The sequence below is a fragment of the Ipomoea nil genome, unplaced genomic scaffold (assembly GCF_001879475.1).
Source record: "Ipomoea nil cultivar Tokyo-kokei standard unplaced genomic scaffold, Asagao_1.1 scaffold0465, whole genome shotgun sequence".
Lineage (NCBI taxonomy): Eukaryota > Viridiplantae > Streptophyta > Magnoliopsida > Solanales > Convolvulaceae > Ipomoea > Ipomoea nil.
The window spans coordinates 2082707-2110190 of record NW_017616893.1 but is presented as its reverse complement, the minus strand read 5'-3'; the positions used below and the strand labels follow the sequence as shown (position 1 = coordinate 2110190).

General features: G+C 34.9%; 14 non-coding genes across 14 annotated transcripts; all 14 read right to left on the bottom strand.

Moving 5' to 3' along the window:
- Nucleotides 1-1236: 1236 nt before the first annotated feature.
- TRNAG-CCC lies at nt 1237-1307 on the bottom strand. Its single transcript has one exon. It is a non-coding gene; the product is annotated as a tRNA-Gly (tRNA).
- Nucleotides 1308-3905: 2598 nt separating this feature from the next.
- On the bottom strand, nt 3906-3976 carry TRNAG-CCC. The gene has a single exon. It is a non-coding gene; the product is annotated as a tRNA-Gly (tRNA).
- A 14272-nt stretch (nt 3977-18248) lies between these two features.
- On the bottom strand, nt 18249-18319 carry TRNAG-CCC. The gene has a single exon. It is a non-coding gene; the product is annotated as a tRNA-Gly (tRNA).
- Nucleotides 18320-19273: 954 nt separating this feature from the next.
- Nucleotides 19274-19344, bottom strand: TRNAR-CCU. The gene has a single exon. It is a non-coding gene; the product is annotated as a tRNA-Arg (tRNA).
- Nucleotides 19345-20103: 759 nt separating this feature from the next.
- TRNAG-CCC lies at nt 20104-20174 on the bottom strand. The gene has a single exon. It is a non-coding gene; the product is annotated as a tRNA-Gly (tRNA).
- A 262-nt stretch (nt 20175-20436) lies between these two features.
- On the bottom strand, nt 20437-20507 carry TRNAR-CCU. The gene has a single exon. It is a non-coding gene; the product is annotated as a tRNA-Arg (tRNA).
- A 671-nt stretch (nt 20508-21178) lies between these two features.
- TRNAG-CCC lies at nt 21179-21249 on the bottom strand. Its single transcript has one exon. It is a non-coding gene; the product is annotated as a tRNA-Gly (tRNA).
- A 262-nt stretch (nt 21250-21511) lies between these two features.
- Nucleotides 21512-21582, bottom strand: TRNAR-CCU. Its single transcript has one exon. It is a non-coding gene; the product is annotated as a tRNA-Arg (tRNA).
- A 618-nt stretch (nt 21583-22200) lies between these two features.
- On the bottom strand, nt 22201-22271 carry TRNAG-CCC. The gene has a single exon. It is a non-coding gene; the product is annotated as a tRNA-Gly (tRNA).
- A 1991-nt stretch (nt 22272-24262) lies between these two features.
- Nucleotides 24263-24333, bottom strand: TRNAG-CCC. The gene has a single exon. It is a non-coding gene; the product is annotated as a tRNA-Gly (tRNA).
- A 262-nt stretch (nt 24334-24595) lies between these two features.
- On the bottom strand, nt 24596-24666 carry TRNAR-CCU. Its single transcript has one exon. It is a non-coding gene; the product is annotated as a tRNA-Arg (tRNA).
- A 672-nt stretch (nt 24667-25338) lies between these two features.
- TRNAG-CCC lies at nt 25339-25409 on the bottom strand. The gene has a single exon. It is a non-coding gene; the product is annotated as a tRNA-Gly (tRNA).
- Nucleotides 25410-25671: 262 nt separating this feature from the next.
- TRNAR-CCU lies at nt 25672-25742 on the bottom strand. The gene has a single exon. It is a non-coding gene; the product is annotated as a tRNA-Arg (tRNA).
- A 618-nt stretch (nt 25743-26360) lies between these two features.
- TRNAR-CCU lies at nt 26361-26431 on the bottom strand. The gene has a single exon. It is a non-coding gene; the product is annotated as a tRNA-Arg (tRNA).
- Nucleotides 26432-27484: the final 1053 nt, after the last annotated feature.

Genomic DNA, 27484 nt, shown 5'->3' with positions numbered 1-27484 from the left:
TTGCTATATTGAAAAACTTAAACTTAAGGTTAAAGTACTTTTTAAGGAACTTCAAACTTGATATCAAACAAACGAAATATTTTTTTATCATAAAAATTTAAATTTGAGTTAATCTAACCAAACGTACCAAGTTGATGATAACTAAAAGATCTGTAGCTAAGCTACTAATGTGAACAGATAAGATAGAGATAATGCGTATTCGGGGAATTGAACCCCGGTCAGGATCGTGGGAGGGTACTATGATACCACTACACTAAATGCACTTCTTTTCTTGAAAGATAAACTTTGTAATCTGAATGGTTGTGTCATTCACAATTTTTATCAAATTAAATTAGCAATATTGAAAAACTAAAACTTAAGGTTAAAGTACTTTTTAAAGAACTTCAAACTTGATATCAAACAATTGAAATATTTTTTTATCAAAAAATTTAAGTTTGCGTTAATCTAACCAAACTTACCAAGTTGATGACAAATCTCTTCCTAAGCTACTCTTGCGAATATATAAGATAGAGACAATGCGTATTCGGGGATTGAACCCCGGTCAGTACCGTGGGAGGGTACTATGATACAATTACACTAAATGCGCTTCTTTTCTTGAAAGATAAACTTTGTAATCTGAATGGTTTTCTCATTCACAATTTTTATCAAATTAAATTTGCTATACTGAAAAACTTAAACTTAAGGTTAAAGTACTTTTTACTGTTTTACTGAGGAACTTCAAACTTGATGTCAAACAACTGAAATATTTTTTTTATCAAAAAAAATTAAATTTGAGTTAATCTAACCAAACTTACCACGTTGATGATAACTTAGAAATCTCTTTATATTATGAAATCAAATTATTTTAAAAATATATCTTGAAAAGATCTCTCTCTATTGAGGAAATCAATCTTACCCTGTGACCGACTATGCTACTCATGCGAACAGATATGATAGAGAGAATGCGCATTCGGGGATTTAAACCCCGGTCAGTACCATAGGAGGGTACTATGATACTACTACACTAAATGCGGTTCTTTTCTTGAAAGATAAACTTTGTAAGCTGAATGGTTGTGCCAATCACAATATTTTTGATATGAAATTTTGCTATACTGAAAAACTTAGACTTAAGTTTAAAGTACTTTTTAAAGTTTTACTGAGGAACTTAAAACAATATATCAAACAATTTTTTTTCTTTTATCAATTTTACCCCATGACCAACTAAGCTACTCATGCGAACAGATAAGATAGAGACAATGCGCATTCGGGGAATTGAACCCCGGTCAATACCGTGGGAGGGTACTATGATACAACTACACTAAATGCGCTTCTTTAATTAAAAGATAAACTTTCTAATTTGAATGGTTTTGCCATTCACAATTTTTATCATATTAAATTTGCAATATTGAAAAACTGAAACTCAAGGTTAAAGTACTTTTTAAGGAACCTCAAACTTGATATCAAACAATCGAAATATTTTTTTACCAAAAAAATTTAAATTTGAGTTAATCTAACCAAACTTACCACGTTGATGTTAACTTACAAATCTCTTCCTAAGCTACTCATGCGAACAGATAAGATAGAGACAATGCACATTCGAGGAATTGAACCCCGATCAGTACCGTGGGAGGGTACTATGATACCACTAAACTAAATGCGCTTCTTTTCTTGAAAGATAAACTTTGTAAGCTGAATGGTTGTGCCAATCACAATATTTTTTAATTTAAATTTTGCTATACTGAAAAACTTAGACTTAAGTTTAAAGTAATTTTTAAAGTTTTACTGAGGAAATTCAAACAAGATATCAAACAACCAAATTTGTTTTTTTTTTTATCTATTTTACCCCATGACCAACTAAGCTACTAATGCAAACAGATAAGATAGAGACAATGCGCATTCGGGAAATTGATCCCCGGTCAGTACTGTGGGAGGGTACTATGATACCACTACACTAAATGCGCTTCTTTTCTTGAAAGATAAACTTTGTAATCTGAACTGTTTTGCCATTCACAATTTTTAACAAATTAAATTTGCTATATTGAAAAACTTAAACTTAAGGTTAAAGTACTTTTTTAAGGAACTTCAAACTTGATATCAAACAATCGAAATATTTTTTTATCAAAAAAATTTAAATTTGAGTTAATATAACCAAACGTACCAAGTTGATGATAACTAACAAATCTCTTCCTTAGCTACTCATGCGAACATATATGATAGAGATAATGCGCATTCGGGGAATTAAACCTCGGTCAGTACCGTGGGAGGGTACCATGATACCACTACACTAAATGCACTTCTTTTCTTGAAAGATAAACTTTGTAAGCAGAATGGTTGTGTCATTCACAATTTTTATCAAATTAAATTAGCTATATTGAAAAACTTAAACTTAAGGTTAAAGTACTTTTTAAGGAACTTCAAACTTGATATCAAACAATCGAAATATTTTTTTATCAAAAAATTTAAGTTTGAGTTAATCTAATCAAGTTGATGATAACTAACAAATCTCTTCCTAAGCTACTCAGGCGGACAGATAAGATAGAGACAATGCGCATTCGGGGAATTAAATCCCGGTCAGTACCGTGGGAGGGTACTATGATACCACTACACTAAATGCGCTTCTTTTCTTGAAAGATAAACTTTGTAGTCTGAATGGTTTTGCCATTCACAATTTTTATCAAATTAAATTTGCTATATTGAAAAACTTAAACTTAAGGTTAAAGTACTTTTTAAGGAACTCCAAACTTGATATCAAACAATCGAAATATTTTTTTATCATAAAAATTTAAATTTGAGTTAATCTAACCAAACGTACCAAGTTGATGATAACTAAAAGATCTATTGCTAAGCTACTAATGCGAACAGATAAGATAGAGACAATGCGTATTCGGGGAATTGAACCCCGGTCAGGACCGTGGGAGGGTACTATGATACCACAACACTAAATGCACTTCTTTTCTTGAAAGATAAACTTTGTAATCGGAATGGTTGTGTCATTCACAATTTTTATCAAATTAAATTAGCTATATTGAAAAACTAAAACTTAAGGTTAAAGTACTTTTTAAGGAACTTCAAACTTGATATCAAACAATCGAAATATTTTTTTATCAAAAAATTTAAGATTGAGTTAATCTAACCAAACTTACCAAGTTGATGACAAATCTCTTCCTAAGCTACTCTTGCGAATAGATAAGATAGAGACAATGCGTATTCGGGGAATTGAACCCCGGTCAGTACCGTGGGAGGGTACTATGATACAATTACACTAAATGCGCTTCTTTTCTTGAAAGATAAACTTTGTAATCTGAATGTTTTTGTCATTCACAGTTTTTATCAAATTAAATTTGCTATACTGAAAAACTTAAACTTAAGGTTAAAGTATTTTTTACTGTTTTACTGAGGAACTTCAAACTTGATGTCAAACAACTGAAATATTTTTTTTATCAAAAAAAATAAATTTGAGTTAATCTAACCAAACTTACCACGTTGATGATAACTTAGAAATCTCTTTCTATTATGAAATCAAATTATTTTTAAAATATATCTTGAAAAGATCTCTCTCTATTGAGGAAATCAATCTTACCCTGTGACCGACTAAGCTACTTATGCGAACAGATATGATAGAGAGAATGTGCATTTGGGGATTTAAACCCCGGTCAGTACCATAGGAGGGTACTATGATACTACTACACTAAATGCGGTTCTTTTCTTGAAAGATAAACTTTGTAAGATGAATGGTTGTGCCAATCACAATATTTTTGATATTAAATTTTGCTATACTGAAAAACTTAGACTTAAGTTTAAAGTACTTTTTAAAGTTTTACTGAGGAACTTCAAACAAGATATCAAACAATTTTTTTTTTTTTTTTTTATCAATTTTACCCCGTGACCAACTAAGCTACTCATGCGAACAGATAAGATAGAGACAATGCGCATTCGGGGAATTGAACCCCGGTCAGTACCGTGGGAGGGTATTATGATACAACTACACTAAATGCGCTTCTTTACTTAAAAGATAAACTTTATAATTTGAATGGTTTTGCCATTCACAATTTTTATCATATTAAATTTGCAATATTGAAAAACTTAAACTTAAGGTTTGTTAGGAATATATTGTAAATTTTGATGAGCCGAATGTATTTTTGAAAAATCAAGTAGTCCCCATTTTTATTCTATTTGAGTCAGTTTGAGTCTACGGAGTATGGTGCACCCATATCATGCAACCCATGTACAAGTCTGGAAAATCACAAGTTGATTTTAGATGTTAAGCGGGATTATAGCTTAACATTATTATGATGCAGATAAATCACTAAGAACCATGCTAGAGGAGTTGGAAGGATTGCGTGTGAGCTATGCCAAATGATCCTAAGTTCGAATCTCAAGTGAAGCATTTTTAAGCTTGGGAAACTAGCTTGGACCGTATGGGAGACTAGCTCTGACCGTATGGGAGACTAGCTTGGACCGTATAACCGTATGGGAGACTAGCTTGGACAGTATGGGAGACTAGCTCAAGCTCAAGCTCAAGGTCAAGTATATTGGACCGTATACCGTATGGGAGACTAACTCAAAGTATACTAAAATCGTATGAAGAGACTAGCCTGAGTGTATTGGAGACTAGCTTGGAAAGGAGACTAGCTAAGAATATGGAGACAAAATGCTTAAGTTTCACAAAAGCCATGCACCATATGGAAAAACACACCAAGTATGGTGAACCAAGCTAGAAATTCGAAACAGAGCATCTCACCATGAACAACAGTGAAGTTTTTACAGAGGTTCCAGTATATTATTTTACAAAAGATCATGAAGGAGAAAATATATGATATATTTTCATCTGAACATCAAGTTTTTACGGAGGAACCGGAGATGCTCAAAGAAGGCTGATTCGCGGAGAAATTATTTTATACTCAAGCAAGAATCAGCAGATAAATTATTTGATCAACTTGACATGTCAGAGTATTTATGAAGGACCAGAAATGTCAAAAATTGCCGCGCCGAATTTATTCAAATTCTGGAGGCTACAAAATTCAAGAAACGGCAACGGGCAAATTATTCAAATCATCTGACAAAAGGAGAAATGACATCTACCTAATATTTCAGATCAAGTTGACAATATTATCTGATCAACTACAATTCAAAATGGACGATCGAGATCGAAAGTTGATCAACGGGCAAATAACTTTCACTAGCTATAAATTGTCCAAGCAGACTTGAAGACAAAAGGGGGTTTGAACATGGCTGAAAATTGAGATATACAAGCAAGAGAAGCAAGCAATATTTATATCAGCCAAGAAGCAATATATTGAGCTATACACGATAGAATTCAAGTCTGAGTGAGAGAAAATTTTTTATCTCTTTGTAGATTTCTCTACTGAGTGTAGAAAGAGGGCGGAGTAACTAGAGAGAGTGAAAAACCCTAGTTGAGTGTAGCTTTGTGCGTAGCACTCGTGGTGAAGGGCAGAGTAACAAGAGGAGCTTGTGAAAACCCTTGGAGGACGTAGCTTTGTGCGTAGTTCTCGTGGTGTAGGAGTACAGCTTGGTGCGAAGTACTCGGGAAGGCGGAGTAACAAGAGGAGCTTGCGAAAAACCTTGGAGGAGTGTAGCTTTGTGCGAAGCACTCGGAGAAGTGTCGGTGGACACTTATTCACTATTGTATCTGGGTGATCGAAGAATAGTGAATTTCCTCCTTTGAAGTGAAAGGAAAAGAGTGGACTAGGAGGATTACACCACCTCTGAACCACTATAAATCTCTTTCTCTATTTACTTACTGCTCATATATTTTGTGCATGCTTTTTCTAACTGCGAACTAACCCGATTACGATTTATCGCTTATCTTTATCTGTCTGGGTTTGATAGTTCCCACGTTTGCATGCAAGCCAAACTTTACGTACATCATCCTTGAACCATATCAAGTGTTTCTAACGTGTTGCATGTTTAGAATCTCTCTTTGAGCACCACACTAATTAAGCATAACACTTTACCGCTACTTATTCCGCTGCACACTCTAAGTTGCTTATCTTGTTAATGCTTGTTACTTAGAGTTGAATTTACCAAAGTGTTATTTGCCTTGTGTGTTTTCGAAGAAAGTTTAGAAAAGTTAGAGAAGTCTATTCACCCCCCCTCTAGACTTCTCGCCACCCTTTCGGGACCAACAAGTGGTATCAGAGCGGTTGTCTATTTGAGTCAATTTTGACTGCTAGATAGATCTCAAAATCTTCAAGATGAAGAGAGATATGGCTCTTGCTCAAAATTTGCTTTTCTCACTTGATAAATTTGATGATTGGAAAATACGTATGCAGGTGCACTTATCTGCTTTAAATGACGAAATGTGGGAAGTCATCGCAAAAGGTCCTATCCAAATTATGGAAGTTAACACTGCCGCCGCACTAACTCCAAATGCTCCACGATATATTCCAAAGCCAAAAATGGAGTGGACAAAGGAAGATAGAGGGCGAAATAATTTGGACAACATTGCCAAAGATATTTTGTTCAAAGCGGTCGATGACACCATATTCCCAAAGATTCGAAAGTGCACCACAGCAAAAGAAATATGGGATACTCTCATTAGTATCGGTGAAGGCGATGAACAAAAAAAAGACAACAAACTAACCATTGCCATGAAGAGGTTCGAAGATTTCAAAATGCTACCAAACGAAAGCATCACCGACATGGAAGCTCGATTGATCAAAATTCTTGGAGAGATCACGGATCTGGGAAAGACCATTACCCAGAAAGAAATATCGCTCAAAGTGTTACGCGGACTACCTACAAATTGGGATATGAAGGTGACCGCAATGCGCGATCATAGAGATCTAAGGACATTATCTACGGATAAACTCTTTAGTGATCTTAAGGCGTATGAGTTCGAAATGAAGACACGAGTCGAGGAAGAACGTGATGAACGAACATCCGCATTGATGGCCGAACAACCCTCAACATCAAGGTCAGTAGCAAATAATGATTTTTTATCTGACGAACAATTTTCTCTATTTGTTAGGAAATTCAAGAAGTTCATGCGAAAGAACAAAGGATCACCACAAGGAAATTTCTTTCGAGAAAATAGAAGATCAAGAAGGGAATCGGTCGAAGATAACACAAACGTGTGTTATAATTGTAGAAAGCCTGGACATTTTATGGCCGAATGTCCACACCCCAAGGCGGACAAAAATTCGAATACTTCTCCACAAGTGGAATACAAATCCAAAGAGAAGAAATTCAAAAAGGGCAAACGGAAGGCACTAATAAGCGATCCGTTAGAAGCAAGTGAATCCGAAGAATCATCTAGTGACGAGAGTGATTCATCACAAGAAGATACGGCGCTACTATGCCTAGTGGGCAAGACATCCGAACATGAAGAATGTTATATGGCGCGTGAAATCGACGAAGAGGTATCTTCTAGCTCTTTTAGTTCTTTTAGTTCAGTTGACACTTCTTTCCAGACTCAAGAATCATTTCAAAGTCTTATGGAAGATTGTCAAAAAGTCATGGCCACTCATACTCAAATCAAAGAGGGCAATAATACGTTAATTCTTGAAAAAGAAGAAACGTCACAAAAATTGCTAAATGCTCTAAATGAAATGAGTAACTTGAAAGCCGAAAATGTTCGACTTCAAGAAGAGTGCAAAGCTAGAGAGGTTCGAGAACATAACCTTCGGGAAGTAATCGCATCATTTACAAATTCATCCAAATAATGGATAAAATGGTAAACATGCAGAAACCCGCTGGAGATAAAGCTGGACTAGGCTACGATCCATCATGTTCTCAAACCCCTGTGAAACTGACTAATTCTACTACTACTTTAATTAATAAAGTTCCAGTGGTAAAATTTGTGAAAAGTCAGTATAGCACAATGAGACAAGGAATTGGTAATCAAATTAATGCCAAGAAAAATGTTGCAAAGCCGAATAAAAAATTCAATATCTCGGATAGGCAACAAATTTTTAAAAGGCAAAAATTTGTATCTCCAAAGAGAGCCAACGAGTCTAGTGCAACAGAACCTCATAGGAATATGGGAAGAATTCCGAGAATTGGGGCTGGGAGATTATATCCCTCAGAACAAGATTGGTCGCTTGATGACAAACCATGGACCAAGTCCAGATTTGCTCTTTTTCATAGGATCAAGCAACTATCTGCTTCCCAACCCGCACCGAATCATTATTCGAAAGTACGCTATGATTATAATGTTTTTAATGGTTACAAATCACCTACTCTTGGATCAGTGGGATCTAGGTGGATTTGGATGCCAAAAATTACTAACACAAAAGGACCCAATCAAGCATGGGTACCTAAAAATAATTAATCTTTCTTGCAGGAAATTTGGTATTTCGATAGCGGTTGCTCTCGACATATGACCGGCAATAAAGCTAGTCTAGTTGAGTTCAAAAGTATCGAAGGACCAAAGTAGTTTTCGGTGGAAACGATCGATATGGAATGACAAAAGGAACCGGCGCAGTTGTGAAAAATGGTCTACGAATTGATGACGTATCTTATGTCGAAGGATTAAAATTTAACTTGTTTAGTACAAGTCAATTTTGTGACAAAGGATATCTCGTAGAATTTTACAAAGGCAAATGTCAAGTCAAGGACGAATCTATGAATGAAGTCGTACTAGCCGGATCAAGAAAGAAAAACATGTATGTTGTAGATTGGAGTACAACGAAGAAATCCGTATGCTTGATGGCAAATAATTCGAATGAAGTTTGTTGGGAATGGCACAGAAAGCTAAATCATTTGAATTTCAAAACCATCAACAAGCTTGCAAGAAATAATATAGTCGAAGGACTACCCAACATTGTGTTCAAGAAAAATCAAATTTGTGATGCATGCCAGAAAGGAAAACAAATCAAAGCATCATTCAAAGTCAAAGCTCAAGAGTCAACATCAAGACCCTTAAGTCTACTGCACATGGATTTATTTGGTCCAGTAGACCCAATAAGTATAAGTGGTAAGAAATATACTTTGGTTGTTGTTGATGATTTTTCTAGGTACACATGGACAATATTCATCAAGAAAAAGGATGAAGTCTTATCAAAGTTGCCAGAGCTATTGAAGCTACTACAAGTCGAAAAAAACATGAAGATTGCAACAATACGAACCGATCGAGGAACAGAGTTCGTGAACAGAGTGATTCAATCTTATTGCAATTCACAAGGAATTTTACATCAATTATCTGCCGCACGAACGCCGCAACAAAATGGTGTAGCTGAAAGAAGAAATCGAACACTCAAGGAAGCCGCACGAGTCATGATAACGGCCGCCGGTCTACCAAAGAGATTTTGGGCAGAAGCGATTAACACGGCGTGCTATACTCAAAATCGCAGTCTAATCCACAAGTCTTATAACAAAACACCTTATGAATTATGGAAAGGGAGAAAACCCAATCTCACCTATTTTCATACATTTGGTTGTAAATGTTTTGTACTTGTTAATGGAAAGTCTCAATTAAAGACTTTTGACGAGCGAGCGGACGAAGGAATATTCTTGGGATATTCATCTACCAGCAAGGCATATAGAATATTCAACAAATCAACAATGGTGGTAGAAGAATCAATTCACGTTGTGTTCGATGAAAATCACGACAATAATGGCAAAAATGATGAAGGTAATCGTGATTTAATTAAATCTAATGATTTGTTCGAAGACAATGTGTTGCAGGAAGTAGAAGAATCAAGTGATATGGGTGATCACCAAATTGAGGCAATATCAAATGTGATACCCGAAATATCACGCACAACTGAAATTGCACAAGAAGAAATTCCAGTAGTTGAACCCGAAGATGCAACCGTCAATAATACACAACAAGTGGAATCACATCAAGAAGGAAACTCTGAGAATCCAACAAATTTCCAACCAAATCGAAAATGGCTAAGAAGTCACACACATGACTTAGTCATTGGAGATCCAAATGACGGAGTGAAAACGCGATCATCTACTAGGAATCAACAACAAGATGCAATGTTCTCATGCTTTCTATCTCAACTGGAACCAAAAGAAATTGATGAAGCTTTAGCCGATCCAAGTTGGACAGATGCCATGCAAGAGGAATTAGATCAATTCAAGCGCAACGACGTATGGAGACTTGTTCCAAGACCAACGCACCAAAATGTAATTGGCACTAAATGGGTCTTTAGGAACAAAGCAAACGAAGCAAACGAAGACGGCGTCATTGTTAGGAATAAAGCAAGATTAGTTGCGAAGGGGTATTCACAAGAAGAAGGCATTGATTTTGATGAGACATTCGCCCCCGTCGCACGACTCGAAGCAATCCGGATATTCCTAGCATATGCAGCGCACAAGAATTTCGTGGTATATCAAATGGACGTAAAGAGTGCTTTTCTAAATGGCTTACTTGAAGAAGAAGTTTACGTCGAACAACCACCCGGTTTTGAGGTAAAAGACGTTGGTGATCAAGTCTACAAATTAAAGAAGGCATTGTATGGGTTAAAACAAGCTCCGCGAGCTTGGTACGACACCTTGTCAATGTTCTTAATTAGTTGTGGATTCACCAAAGGTTTAGTCGATAAAACCCTCTTTAGAATTCAAGAAAATAATCACATTTTATTAGTACAAATTTATGTTGATGATATTATCTTTGGAAGTACTGATAAATCTTTATGTGAGAAATTTTCTAAGCTCATGCAGAACAGGTTCGAGATGAGTATGATGGGAGAATTAAATTACTTTTTGGGACTGCAAGTCAAGCAACTTTAAGAAGGAACTTTCATAAATCAAGCCAAGTACACAAGAGATCTTATCAAGAAATTTGGCATAGATGGAAAATCCTCAGTCAAAATTCCCATGAGTACATCTCAAAAATTGGATAAAGATGATGAAGGAAAAGACGTCGATCAAACGATGTATCGAGGGATGATTGGATCGTTACTATACTTAACCGCAAACAGACCGGACATATCCTACTCGGTTGGCGTATGTGCAAGATTCCAATCAAAGCCCAAAGAAAGTCATCTGATTGCAACCAAGAAGATAATTCGATATCTCAAAGGAACAATCAATGTGGGATTATGGTATCCCAAAGAAGGAGATTTTACACTAACTGGTTATTCAGATGCAGATTTTGCAGGTTGTAAAATAGACCGAAAAAGTACCTCAGGGACATGCCAGTTCTTAGGGGGAAGATTGGTCTCTTGGTTCAGCAAAAAGCAAAACTCCATAGCTACGAGCACTGCCGAAGCCGAATATATTGCAGCTGGGAGTTGTTGTGCACAAATCTTGTGGATAAAGCAACAATTATTGGACTATGGGATTAAGTGCGAAAATGTTAGCATTTTATGCGATAATACAAGTGCAATCGCCATAACCCAAAATTCGGTGCTTCATTCGCGAACCAAGCATATTGACGTTCGACACCATTTTATCCGAGACCACGTCGAAAAGAAAGATTTGAAAATCGATCATGTTCCCACGGAGAATCAAATTGCCGACATTCTCACAAAGCCATTGTGTGAATCTCGTTTTGCAACTCTAAGGCATGAAATGGGAATGATCGAAATGAGCTAAGCATTTTCTAAACTCTTAATTGTTGTTAATTTTTGATACGTACTGTGTGTATTGCATGTAATCTATGTGACCTATGTGTTTTAATTTGAATTGGTATGTACGTATGATATATGTTTAATTGTGTACATGTTTTAGTAAAATCTGTATGTACCTAAATGTGTTATAATTTTATCTTACGAAAACTGTGTACCTAAATTTGCAATTTATTTATGTGATACGTATGTCTATTTGTCACGCTTTAGCATAATTGATTTGTGTAATTTGTTTGCTAAATGTGTTTAAATAGATGAGAATGCAATTTAGGGGGAACAATTTTTTTAATTGGGTTAATTCTGATGAAATTGCATGTATTTAGGGGGAATATGTCTATTTGGGTTTGCATGATAAAGGAAGATGTTTTTCTGATGAATGCTTGCAAATTTCGAAAATCAAAAGTCAAACAAGTTAGGCCCAATTTTAGAAAGTCAAAAGATTTAATTGTTTTGGGAACTTGAAATTTCTTTTCAGATATTAGGTATCAGTCTGATCAATTTATTTTTATCAGGTTTCTTTTCAGAAAATCAGCCTTATTGAAATATGATATTGATATAATAATATTTATCTGGAGTGTATTTATTGGTCTAACAGATTATTTTCGAGAATTTTTGTTATCTGATTTGCTCCAGGTTGGCGGTTATTTGAAGCACAATTTTTGGCGCCATGTACTCACAAATGGAGTATAAAAATCTGAGCTGGCAAATTTAAATCATGTGGAATGTCGAATTTATCCTCAAGGAGATCAATACTCTCTCTCTACCCACTAGAGGGCAAAGGAGTAATTTCGCACCCCTTCTCCCTCAATCCTAACGGGTAGAAAGAGGAATTAAAGAAGAACACAAAATCTTCTTCTTCTTTCTCTCTCGCCGGCCGGAAATATAGCACAAGAAGAATCCAAAAATCTCTCAATGTTCTAACACCCACTCCAATTTCTCTACACAAAAATCTTCTACACACAAAAACCCATCACCCAAACCCAAAATCCTACCCAAATAACCTCACAATCCAAAAACCCATCCCTTCTTTCCTACTTTCGGACCTCACTGCCGAAACACTCAATCTTGCACCAAAAATTTCTAAATTCTTTTTCTACTCAAATGGAGATTAATCAAGTGGAGATGGAGTCATTCACAACCGGAGGAACAAGAAAATCTAGCCGTGTACTAAGCGGGATGATTCTAGATGTCATCGACTTCAACAAGCAAGTGGAGGACAAATCTATTGGGGTAAAAATTATCAACTCTCTAGAATCTTGTGGGTTGTTAAATTTTTGCACTTTTAGATATGTTGGTTTCTATAAAGATGAGGTGACCGAATTATACATGAATGCTAGAATAGAAAATGGCTCAATTATTTCTATGATCAAAGGTGTTGATGTAGAAATTAATCTCGATGATTTTCGGAGGATGTTTAATCTTGTTGAATCGAATTTGAGGGTAGAAAATCATGTGCATGATGTCAATGCCATTTGGGCCGAGGTACGCGATGCAAACGCACCGCTATCTCCGAAGGTTAATGGTAACAAAAGAGACTTGAAGAAGGATTATGGATTGTTGTTGGATATTGTTCATAAATGTGTAGAATCCTGGTATCATTGCCGTGACAAGTTGTCAAAGGAGAAATTGTTGATTATGGATATTATATTGAACAATGTTTGTGTGGATTGGGGTGTGTTTATGTTTGGAAGATTGTGTGAGTCTATAAGGAAGGCGAAACCTTTGGTGGATGGATGGTTTCAACAGGAGATCGGTTACGGGTTTGCCGTTGGTGAGATTTTGAGAACCAAAAAGGTCACCCTTACCAAAGCCAAGCATATTACAAACCATAGCTACCTCTTTCGGCCACCCAACTCCAATGAACCTAAAAATCCCTCCTTACCCTCAAGCCTACCAAAACCCACCCGAAAAAGAAAATTGCCCAACCCCTTCCAAAACCTTAAACAATATATCCGAGAACCAAGTCATGAAGGCTCAAACACCCATGCCATTCGATCAAATGAAGAACAAAATAGCCACCCAATCTCAAGACCCTTAACCACTCAAAATCCAAACCCAATTATCCTCGAGAGCCACGGGTTTGTTGAGGAAAATAGAATTGAGGTGAATGTTGTTGAGAATGATCAAATTGAAGTTGGAAGTGATGATGAGATATCCACAATTGGGGCGGATAGTGCACTTTTGGAGGAATTTAAAAGAGCACTAGAATGGAGAGCATGGAGATTAGGGGATCACAACTTGCTAGCCGAATCAATAGGGCCGAATACCATGGAAAGGGAAGAAATGGTGTTGAATTGGTTAGGCACACGTGATCTTGCTAAAGCTACCCGACTTTCGGTGATTAAGTCTCACTTTTTGACTAAGCTTGCTAGGAAGAAGAGAACCGAAAAGGGAGTGATGGTTGAAGCCACAACTGAAGAGCCTTTAGGAGAGTTTGATTCAAATGATATTCGCCATGCCACCGCTATGTCTTTAGAGGATACCCGAAGAGGACCCGGAGAGGGATCTTTGGCGAGAAATGATGGTGTAGAGATCGTGGCATTTGATCTATATCCTGCGAATTTCGGAGATGAAAATTTGAATGAACATTTGAGCTTTGAGTCTTACTTTCCACATCCCGTAACAGAGGTTACGGAGTCTATTCGTGAAGAAGGAAATGCACCAAGTCAAGGGGTTTCTTTGAATTTAGATGAAGCACGGAATTTGCCTACATTGCCAATTACTTGTGAAGTCTACGATCAAGATCATCCAAGGATCCGAAATACATTGATGATTTGCTACAACACCGAAGAAGCCGAAGCAAATCTTGCCGATACAATGATCACCACACCAAGAGATGATTTTGCACACCCTTTGCCAATTCCAACTGCACCCGTGCAACATGAACCCTTGTTCAATGCACAAGCCTTGAGAGAAGAAATTGTTGGAGATGTTAAGGCAATTGTACAAGACTCTACGGGTGGATTGAGAACAAAGATGGAGGCAATGGACACAAAACTTGATGATTATCACAAGGAGATGGTGGATCGTGCTCAACAATTGTTTAATAGGCAAGGCCTATTAAAAACCGAAATTGACACGGCCAAAGATGAATTGAAGAAAGATGTGATGAAGTTGTTCAATGAAATGGGAAAGCATGGGTCCGATACTACGTCGAGGCTCAAACTTTTGGAACAACAAGTGCAAGGTTTACTAACTCAATCGCGTATTCACATGGATCTTCTAGAGGGAGTGCGTGACAAGCAAGATTCTTCCACCAAGAGCTTTCAACGATTCATAGATGCTGCCGAAAAGGGGGAAGGATTGGCACGTCATTTTGTGCCACAAGCTTATGCGTACACACAACCAAGAGCTCCATGAGGACCAATAGTTCAACTAATTCGACCAACACCACCAAGAGCTCCAAGCCGTGTAAGTATGATTGATTACCTTAGAGGAACTTGTCCTAGCTCGAGTTCTACTTCTCATGATGTGTTGCCACCAAGGCCGATTGCTCCAATGCCACAAATGCCGAAGCCAATTGCAACAAGGATACAAAAATTGCAAGAGCTTCAAACGGAGTTCGGACACCGAAGTGACCAAATGAGTGATGGCCGAACACTTGACGAATGCATCTTTTGGCATGAAGCCGGAGTGTTGAAAGGAGATAATATAAGAGAAGCTTATGGCAACTACATCACCGGGCAAGTGACCGCACCCTATCAACACAAAGAGCTAGAAAAGGATTTCAAGAAGTTGAGAGACTTCATCAATGCCAAGTTGAAAGGGAGGTAACAAGTTTGATTGACAAATCAATTTTTTGGTGTATAATTTATTTTAGCTAGCACATTTGTTTTGACATCCTATATATGCTAAGCTAAAATGGGTTGAAATTGCATGATGACAATATTTTCGTACCATACGAAGTAAGTCCTAGTTAATTTATTTATTTTGTGTTTTTATGTCACAAGATTTTAAACTGGACTTAGTAATTGCATGTGATGCGTATAATTGAGAAAATAAAATTGAAAGGGGGAAGAAAAATTAAAAGATAAAAATCAATACGCAACCCCGCGTTATAGTCTCAATATACGTTTAGGACCGTCCAAAATTAAAATCTCTAGGTCTTAAATTTGTTAAACCCGTCAATTGGCTAGTCGAAATAAAATCGAATAAAAGAAATTATTTTTCAAAATTGACAAAGCCAAAATGACTTGGGTATAAGTTTCGGCATCATCAAAAAGGGGGAAATTGTTAGGAATATATTGTAAATTTTGATGAGCCGAATGTATTTTTGAAAAATCAAGTAGTCCCCATTTTTATTCTATTTGAGTCAGTTTGAGTCTACGGAGTATGGTGCACCCATATCATGCAACCCATGTACAAGTCTGGAAAATCACAAGTTGATTTTAGATGTTAAGCGGGATTATAGCTTAACATAATTATGATGCGGATAAATCACCAAGAACCATGCTAGAGGAGTTGGAAGAAACGTGTGTGAGCTATGCCAAATGATCCTAAGTTCAAATCTTAAGTGAAGCATTTTTAAGCTTGGGAAACTAGCTTGGACCGTATGGGAGACTAGCTCTGACCGTATGGGAGACTAGCTCTGATCGTATGGGAGACTAGCTTGGACCGTATAACCGTATGGGAGACTAGCTTGGACCGTATAACCGTATGGGAGACTAGCTTGGACAGCTACAATGGAGACTAGCTAAGAATATGGAGACAAAATGCTTAAGTTTCACAAAAGCCATGCACCATATGGAAAAACACACCAAGTATGGTGAACCAAGCTAGAAATTCGAAACAGAGCATCTCACCATGAACAACAGTGAAGTTTTTACAGAGGTTCCAGTATATTATTTTACAAAAGATCATGAAGGAGAAAATATCTGATATATTTTCATCTGAACATCAAGTTTTTACGGAGGAACCGGAGACGCTCAAAGAAGGCTGATTCGCGGAGAAATTATTTTATACTCAAGCAAGAATCAGCAGATAAATTATTTGATCAACTTGACATGTCAGAGTATTTATGAAGGACCAGAAATGTCAAAAATTGCCGCGCCGAATTTATTCAAATTCTGGAGGCTACAAAATTCAAGAAACGGCAACGGGCAAATTATTCAAATCATCTGACAAAAGGAGAAATGACATCTACCTAATATTTCAGATCAAGTTGACAATATTATCTGATCAACTACAATTCAAAATGGACGATCGAGATCGAAAGTTGATCAACGGGCAAATAGCTTTCACTAGCTATAAATTGTCCAAGCAGACTTGAAGACAAAAGGGGGCTTGAACATGGCTGAAAATTGAGATATACAAGCAAGAGAAGCAAGCAATATTTATATCAGCCAAGAAGCAATATATTGAGCTATACACGATAGAATTCAAGTCTGAGTGAGAGAAAATTTTTTATCTCTTTGTAGATTTCTCTACTGAGTGTAGAAAGAGGGCGGAGTAACTAGAGAGAGTGAAAAACCCTGGTTGAGTGTAGCTTTGTGCGTAGCACTCGTGGTGAAGGGCAGAGTAACAAGAGGAGCTTGTGAAAACCCTTGGAGGACGTAGCTTTGTGCGTAGTTCTTGTGGTGTAGGAGTACAGCTTGGTGCGAAGTACTCGGGAATGCGGAGTAACAAGAGGAGCTTGCGAAAAACCTTGGAGGAGTGTAGCTTTGTTCGAAGCACTCGGAGAAGTGTCGGTGGACACTTATTCACTATTGTATCTGGGTGATCGAAGAATAGTGAATTTCCTCCTTGAAGTGAAAGGAGAAGAGTGGACTAGGAGGATTACACCACCTCTGAACCACTATAAATCTCTTTCTCTATTTACTTACTGCTCATATATTTTGTGCATGCTTTTTCTAACTGCGAACTAACCCGATTACGATTTATCGCTTATCTTTATCTGTCTGGATTTGATAGTTCCCACGTTTGCATGCAAGCCAAACTTTACGTACATCATCCTTGAACCATATCAAGTGTTTCTAACGTGTTGCATGTTTAGAATCTCTCTTTGAGCACCACACTAATTAAGCATAACACTTTACCGCTACTTATTCCGCTGCACACTCTAAGTTGCTTATCTTGTTAATGCTTGTTACTTAGAGTTGAATTTACCAAAGTGTTATTTGCCTTGTGTGTTTTCGAAGAAAGTTTAGAAAAGTTAGAGAAGTCTATTCACCCCCCCTCTAGACATCTCGCCACCCTTTCGGGACCAACAAGGTTAAAGTACTTTTTAAGGAACCAGAAACTTGATATCAAACAATCGAAATATTTTTTTATCAAAAAAATTTAAATTTGAGTTAATCTAACCAAACTTACCACGTTGATGTTACCTTACAAATCTCTTCCTAAGCTACTCATGCGAACAGATAAGATAGAGACAGTACACATTCGAGGAATTGAACCCCGATCAGTACCGTGGGAAGGTACTATGATACCACTACACTAAATGCGCTTCTTTTCTTGAAAGATAAACTTTGTAAGCTGAATGGTTGTGCCTATCACAATATTTTTGAAATTAAATTTTGCTATACTGAAAAACTTTGACTTAAGTTTAAAGTAATTTTTATAGTTTTACTGAGGAACTTCAAACAAGATATCAAACAACCAAAATATATATATTTTTTTTATCTATTTTGCCCCATGACCAACTAAGCTACTACTGCAAACAGATAAGATAGAGAGAATGCGCATGACTAACTAAGCTACTCATGTGAACAGATAAAATAGAGACAATGCGCATTCGGGGAATTGAACCCTGGTCAGTACCGTGGGAGGGTATTATGATACCACTACACTAAATGCACTTCTTTACTTAAAAGATAAACTTTCTAATTTGAATGGTTTTGCCATTTACAATTTTTATCATATTAAATTTGCAATATTGAAAAACTTAAACTTAAGGTTAAAGTACTTTCTACTGTGTTACTGAGGAACTTCAAACTTGATGTCAAACAACTGAAATATTATTTTTATCAAAAAAAAAATTAATTTGAGTTAATCTAAACAAACTTACCACGTTGATGATAACTAAGAAATCTCTTTCTATTATGAAATCAAATTATTTTTAAAATATATCTTGAAAAGATCTCTCTCTATTGAGGAAATCAATCTTACCCTGTGACCAACTAAGCTACTCATGCGGACAGATATGATAGACAGAATGCATTCGGGGATTTCTAAGCTACTCATGCGGACAGATATGATAGAGAGAATGCATTCGGGGATTTAAACCCCGGTCAGTACCATAGGAGGGTACTATTACGCTTCTTTTCTTGAAAGATAAACTTTGTAAGCTGAATAACTCAGACTTAAGTTTAAAGTACTTTTTAAAGTTTTACTGAGGAACTTTAAACAAGATAACAAACAACCATTTTTTTTTTATCAATTCTACCCCATGACCAACTAAGGTACTAATGAGAACAGATAAGATAGAGACAATGCGCATCCTCGGTCAGTACCGTGGGAGGGTACCATGATACCACTACACTAAATGCGCTTCTTTTCTTGAAAGATAAACTTTGGAATCTGAATGGTTTTGCCATTCACAATTTTTATCAAATTAAATTTGCTATATTGAAAAACTTAAACTTAAGGTTAAAGTACTTTTTTAAGGAACTTCAAACTTGATATCTAACAATCGAAATATTTTTTTATCAAAAAAATTTAAATTTGAGTTAATCTAACCAAACGTACCAAGTTGATGATAAATAACAAATCTCTTCCTAAGCTACTCATGCGAACAGATAAGATAGAGACAATGCGCATTTGGGGAATTGAACCCCGGTCAGTACCGTAGGAGGGTACTATGATACCACTACAATAAACGCGCTTTTTTTCTTGAAAGATAAACTTTGTAATCTGAATGGTTTTGTCATTCACAGTTTTTATCAAATTAAATTTGCTATAATGAAAAACTTAAACTTAAGGTAAAAGTACTTTTTACTGTGTTACTGAGGAACTTCAAACTTGATGTCAAACAACTGAAATATTTTTTTTATCAAAAAAAATTAAATTTGAGTTAATCTAAACAAACTCACCACGTTGATGATAACTAAGAAATCTCTTTCTATTATGAAATCAAATTATTTTTAAAATATATCTTGAAAAGATCTCTCTCTATTGAGGAAATCAATCTTACCCTGTGACCAACTAAGCTGCGGACAGATATGATAGAGAGAATGCATTCGGGGATTTAAACCCCGGTCAGTACCATTGGAGGGTACTATTACGCTTCTTTTCTTGAAAGATAAACTTTGTAAGCTGAATAACTCAGACTTAAGTTTAAAGTACTTTTTAAAGTTTTACTGAGGAACTTCAAACAAGATAACAAACAACCACCAACTAAGCTGCGGACAGATATGATAGAGAGAATGCATTCGGGGATTTAAACCCCGGTCAGTACCATAGGAGGGTACTATTACGCTTCTTTTCTTGAAAGATAAACTTTGTAAGCTGACTTAAGTTTAAAGTACTTTTTAAAGTTTTACTGAGGAACTTCAAACAAGATAACAAACAACCATTTTTTTTTTTATCAATTCCACCCCATGACCAACTAAGGTACTAATGAGAACAGATAAGATAGAGACAATGCGCATTCGGGGAATCGAACCTCGATCAGTACCGTGGGAGGGTACCATGATACCACTACACTAAATGCGCTTCTTTTCTTGAAAGATAAACTTTGGAATCTGAATGGTTTTGCCATTCACAATTTTTATCAAATTAAATTTGCTATATTGAAAAACTTAAACTTAAGGTTAAAGTACTTTTTTAAGGAACTTCAAACTTGATATCTAACAATCGAAATATTTTTTTATCAAAAAAATTTAAATTTGAGTTAATCTAACCAAACGTACCAAGTTGATGATAAATAACAAATCTCTTCCTAAGCTACTCATGCGAACAGATAAGATAGAGACAATGCGCATTTGGGGAATTGAACCCCGGTCAGTACCGTAGGAGGGTACTATGATACCACTACAATAAACGCGCTTTTTTTCTTGAAAGATAAACTTTGTAATCTGAATGGTTTTGTCATTCACAGTTTTTATCAAATTAAATTTGCTATAATGAAAAACTTAAACTTAAGGTAAAAGTACTTTTTACTGTGTTACTGAGGAACTTCAAACTTGATGTCAAACAACTGAAATATTTTTTTTATCAAAAAAAATTAAATTTGAGTTAATCTAAACAAACTCACCACGTTGATGATAACTAAGAAATCTCTTTCTATTATGAAATCAAATTATTTTTAAAATATATCTTGAAAAGATCTCTCTCTATTGAGGAAATCAATCTTACCCTGTGACCAACTAAGCTGCGGACAGATATGATAGAGAGAATGCATTCGGGGATTTAAACCCCGGTCAGTACCATTGGAGGGTACTATTACGCTTCTTTTCTTGAAAGATAAACTTTGTAAGCTGAATAACTCAGACTTAAGTTTAAAGTACTTTTTAAAGTTTTACTGAGGAACTTCAAACAAGATAACAAACAACCATTTTTTTTTTTTTATCAATTCTACCCCAGACTTAAGTTTAAAGTACTTTTTAAAGTTTTACTGAGGAACTTCAAACAAGATAACAAACAACCTTTTTTTTTTTTTATCAATTCTACCCCATGACCAACTAAGGTACTAATGAGAACAGATAAGATAGAGACAATGCGCATTCGGGGAATCGAACATCGGTCAGTACCGTGGGAGGGTACCATGATACCACTACACTAAATGCGCTTCTTTTCTTGAAAGATAAACTTTGGAATCTGAATGGTTTTGCCATTCACAATTTTTATCAAATTAAATTTGCTATATTGAAAAACTTAAACTTAAGGTTAAAGTACTTTTTTAAGGAACTTCAAACTTGATATCTAACAATCGAAATATTTTTTTATCAAAAAAATTTAAATTTGAGTTAATCTATCCAAACGTACCAAGTTGATGATAAATAACAAATCTCTTCCTAAGCTACTCATGCGAACAGATAAGATAGAGACAATGCGCATTTGGGGAATTGAACCCCGGTCAGTACCGTAGGAGGGTACTATGATACCACTACAATAAATGCGCTTTTTTTCTTGAAAGATAAACTTTGTAATCTGAATGGTTTTGTCATTCACAGTTTTTATCAAATTAAATTTGCTATAATGAAAAACTTAAACTTAAGGTAAAAGTACTTTTTACTGTTGTACTGAGAAACTTCAAACTAGATGTCAAACAACTGAAATATTTTTTTTATCAAAAAAAATTAAATTTGAGTTAATCTAAACAAACTTACCACGTTGATGATAACTAAGAAATCTCTTTCTATTATGAAATCAAATTATTTTTAAAATATATCTTGAAAAGATCTCTCTCTATTGAGGAAATCAATCTTACCCTGTGACCAACTAAGCTACTCATGCGGACAGATATGATAGAGAGAATGCATTCGAGGATTTAAACCCCGGTCAGTACCATAGGAGGGTACTATGATACTACTACACTAAATGCGCTTCTTTTCTTGAAATATAAACTTTGTAAGCTGAATGGTTGCTATACTAAAAAACTTCGACTTAAGTTTAAAGAACTTTTTACAGTTTTCATGAGGAACTTCAAACAAGATATCAAACAACCAAATTACTTTTTTTCGCAATTTTATCCCATGACCAACTAAGCTACTCATGCGAACAGATATGATAAAGACAATGTGCATTCGGGGAATTGAACCCCTGTCAGTACCGTGGGAGGGTACTATGATACCACTACACTAAATGCACTTCTTTTCTTGAAAGATAAACTTTGTAAGCTGAATGGTTGTGCCATTCAAAATTTTTATCAAATTAAATTTGCTATATTGAAAAACTTAAACATAAGGTTAAAGTACTTTTTAAGGAACTTCAAACTTGATATCAAACAATCGAAATATTTTTTTTATCAAAAATATTTAAATTTGAGTTAATCTAACAAAACTTACCACGTTGATTATAACTTACAAATCTCTTCCTAAGCTACTCATGCGAACCGATAAAATGGAGACAATGCGTATTCGGGGAATTGAACCCCGGTCAGTACCGTGGGAGGGTACTATGATAAAATTACACTAAATGCGCTTCTTTTCTTGAAAGATAAACTTTGTAATCTGAATGGTTTTGTCATTCACAGTTTTTATCAAATTAAATTTGCTATACTGAAAAACTTAAACTTAAGGTTAAAGTACTTTTTACTGTTTTACTGAGGAACTTCAAACTTGATGTCAAAGAACTGAAATATTTTTTTTATCAAAAAAAATTATATTTGAGTTAATCTAACCAAACTTACCACGTTGATGATAACTTAGAAATCTCTTTCTATTATGAAATCAAATTATTTTTAAAATATATCTTGAAAAGATCTCTCTCTATTGAGGAAATCAATCTTACCCTGTGACCGGCTAAGCTACTCATGCGAACAGATATGATAGAGAGAATGCGCATTCGGGGATTTAAACCCTGGTCAGTACCATGGGAGGGTACTATGATAGTACTACACTAAATGCGCTTCTTTTCTTGAAAGATAAATTTGTAAGCTGAATGGTTGTGCCAATCACAATATTTTTGAAATTAAATTTTCCTATACAGAAAAAATTAGACTTAAGTTTAAAGTACTTTTTACAATTTTACTGAGGAATTTCAAACAAGGTATCAAACAACCAAATTATTTTTTTTAACAATTTTATCCCGTGACCAACTAAGCTAATCAAGCGAACAGATATGATAAAGATAATGCGCATTCAGGGAATTGAATCCCAGTCAGTACCGTGGGAGGGTACTATGATACCACTACATTAAATGCACTTCTTTTCTTGAAAGATAAACTTTGTAAGCTGAATGGTTGTGCCATTCACAATTTTTATCAAATTAAATTTGCTATATTGAAAAACTTAAACTTAAGGTTAAAGTACTTTTTAATGAACTTCAAACTTGATATCAAACAATCGAAATATTTTTTTTATCAAAAAAAATTAAATTTGAGTTAATCTAACAAAACTTACCACGTTGATGATAACTTACAAATCTCTTCCTAAGCTACTCATGCGAACCGTTAAGATAGAGACAATGCGTATTCGTGGAATTGAACCCCGGTCAGTACCGTGGGAGGGTACTATGATACAATTACACTAAATGCGCTACTTTTCTTGAAAGATAAACTTTGTAATCTGAATGGTTTTGTCATTCACAGTTTTTATTAAATTAAATTTGCTATACTGAAAAACTTAAACTTAAGGTTAAAGTACTTTTTACTGTTTTACTGAGTAACTTCAAACTTGATGTCAAACAACGGAAATATTTTTTTTATCAAATAAAATTAAATTTGAGTTAATCTAAACAAACTTATCACGTTGATGATAACTTAGAAATCTCAACTAAGCTTCTCATGCGAACAGATATAATAAAAATAATGCGCAATCGAGGAATTGAACCCCGGTCAGTACCGTGGGAGGGTACTATGATACCACTACACTAAATGCACTTCTTTTCTTGAAAGATAAACTTTGTAAGCTGAATGGTTTTGCCATTCACAATTTTTATCAAATTAAATTTGATATATTGAAAAACTTAAACTTAAGGTTAAAGTACTTTTTAAGAACTTCAAACTTGATATCAAACAATCGAAATATTTTTTTATCAAAAAATTTAAGTTTGAGTTAATCTAACCAAACTTACCAAGTTGATGATAACTAACAAATCTCTTCCTAAGCTACTCATGCAAACCGATAAGATAGAGACAATGCGCATTCGAGGAATTGAACCCCGGTCAGTACCGTGGGAGGGTACCATGATACCACTACACTAAATGCGCTTCTTTTCTTGAAAGATAAACTTTGGAATCTGAATGGTTTTGCCATTCACAATTTTTATCAAATTAAATTTGCTATATTGAAAAACTTAAACTTAAGGTTAAAGTACTTTTTTAAGGAACTTCAAACTTGATATCTAACAATCGAAATATTTTTTTATCAAAAAAATTTAAATTTGAGTTAATCTAACCAAACGTACCAAGTTGATGATAAATAACAAATCTCTTCCTAAGCTACTCATGCGAACAGATAAGATAGAGACAATGCGCATTTGGGGAATTGAACCCCGGTCAGTACCGTAGGAGGGTACTATGATACCACTACAATAAACGCGCTTTTTTTCTTGAAAGATAAACTTTGTAATCTGAATGGTTTTGTCATTCACAGTTTTTATCAAATTAAATTTGCTATAATGAAAAACTTAAACTTAAGGTAAAAGTACTTTTTACTGTGTTACTGAGGAACTTCAAACTTGATGTCAAACAACTGAAATATTTTTTTTATCAAAAAAAATTAAATTTGAGTTAATCTAAACAAACTCACCACGTTGATGATAACTAAGAAATCTCTTTCTATTATGAAATCAAATTATTTTTAAAATATATCTTGAAAAGATCTCTCTCTATTGAGGAAATCAATCTTACCCTGTGACCAACTAAGCTGCGGACAGATATGATAGAGAGAATGCATTCGGGGATTTAAACCCCGGTCAGTACCATTGGAGGGTACTATTACGCTTCTTTTCTTGAAAGATAAACTTTGTAAGCTGAATAACTCAGACTTAAGTTTAAAGTACTTTTTAAAGTTTTACTGAGGAACTTCAAACAAGATAACAAACAACCATTTTTTTTTTTTTTATCAATTCTACCCCAGACTTAAGTTTAAAGTACTTTTTAAAGTTTTACTGAGGAACTTCAAACAAGATAACAAACAACCATTTTTTTTTTTTATCAATTCTACCCCATGACCAACTAAGGTACTAATGAGAACAGATAAGATAGAGACAATGCGCATTCGGGGAATCGAACCTCGGTCAGTACCGTGGGAGGGTACCATGATACCACTACACTAAATGCGCTTCTTTTCTTGAAAGATAAACTTTGGAATCTGAATGGTTTTGCCATTCACAATTTTTATCAAATTAAATTTGCTATATTGAAAAACTTAAACTTAAGGTTAAAGTACTTTTTTAAGGAACTTCAAACTTGATATCTAACAATCGAAATATTTTTTTATCAAAAAAATTTAAATTTGAGTTAATCTATCCAAACGTACCAAGTTGATGATAAATAACAAATCTCTTCCTAAGCTACTCATGCGAACAGATAAGATAGAGACAATGCGCATTTGGGGAATTGAACCCCGGTCAGTACCGTAGGAGGGTACTATGATACCACTACAATAAATGCGCTTTTTTTCTTGAAAGATAAACTTTGTAATCTGAATGGTTTTGTCATTCACAGTTTTTATCAAATTAAATTTGCTATAATGAAAAACTTAAACTTAAGGTAAAAGTACTTTTTACTGTTGTACTGAGAAACTTCAAACTAGATGTCAAACAACTGAAATATTTTTTTTATCAAAAAAAATTAAATTTGAGTTAATCTAAACAAACTTACCACGTTGATGATAACTAAGAAATCTCTTTCTATTATGAAATCAAATTATTTTTAAAATATATCTTGAAAAGATCTCTCTCTATTGAGGAAATCAATCTTACCCTGTGACCAACTAAGCTACTCATGCGGACAGATATGATAGAGAGAATGCATTCGAGGATTTAAACCCCGGTCAGTACCATAGGAGGGTACTATGATACTACTACACTAAATGCGCTTCTTTTCTTGAAATATAAACTTTGTAAGCTGAATGGTTGCTATACTAAAAAACTTCGACTTAAGTTTAAAGAACTTTTTACAGTTTTCATGAGGAACTTCAAACAAGATATCAAACAACCAAATTACTTTTTTTCGCAATTTTATCCCATAACCAACTAAGCTACTCATGCGAACAGATATGATAAAGACAATGTGCATTCGGGGAATTGAACCCCTGTCAGTACCGTAGGAGGGTACTATGATACCACTACACTAAATGCACTTCTTTTCTTGAAAGATAAACTTTGTAAGCTGAATGGTTGTGCCATTCAAAATTTTTATCAAATTAAATTTGCTATATTGAAAAACTTAAACATAAGGTTAAAGTACTTTTTAAGGAACTTCAAACTTGATATCAAACAATCGAAATATTTTTTTTATCAAAAATATTTAAATTTGAGTTAATCTAACAAAACTTACCACGTTGATTATAACTTACAAATCTCTTCCTAAGCTACTCATGCGAACCGATAAAATGGAGACAATGCGTATTCGGGGAATTGAACCCCGGTCAGTACCGTGGGAGGGTACTATGATACAATTACACTAAATGCGCTTCTTTTCTTGAAAGATAAACTTTGTAATCTGAATGGTTTTGTCATTCACAGTTTTTATCAAATTAAATTTGCTATACTGAAAAACTTAAACTTAAGGTTAAAGTACTTTTTACTGTTTTACTGAGGAACTTCAAACTTGATGTCAAAGAACTGAAATATTTTTTTTATCAAAAAAAATTATATTTGAGTTAATCTAACCAAACTTACCACGTTGATGATAACTTAGAAATCTCTTTCTATTATGAAATCAAATTATTTTTAAAATATATCTTGAAAAGATCTCTCTCTATTGAGGAAATCAATCTTACCCTGTGACCGGCTAAGCTACTCATGCGAACAGATATGATAGAGAGAATGCGCATTCGGGGATTTAAACCCTGGTCAGTACCATGGGAGGGTACTATGATAGTACTACACTAAATGCGCTTCTTTTCTTGAAAGATAAATTTGTAAGCTGAATGGTTGTGCCAATCACAATATTTTTGAAATTAAATTTTCCTATACAGAAAAAATTAGACTTAAGTTTAAAGTACTTTTTACAATTTTACTGAGGAATTTCAAACAAGGTATCAAACAACCAAATTATTTTTTTTAACAATTTTATCCCGTGACCAACTAAGCTAATCAAGCGAACAGATATGATAAAGATAATGCGCATTCAGGGAATTGAATCCCAGTCAGTACCGTGGGAGGGTACTATGATACCACTACATTAAATG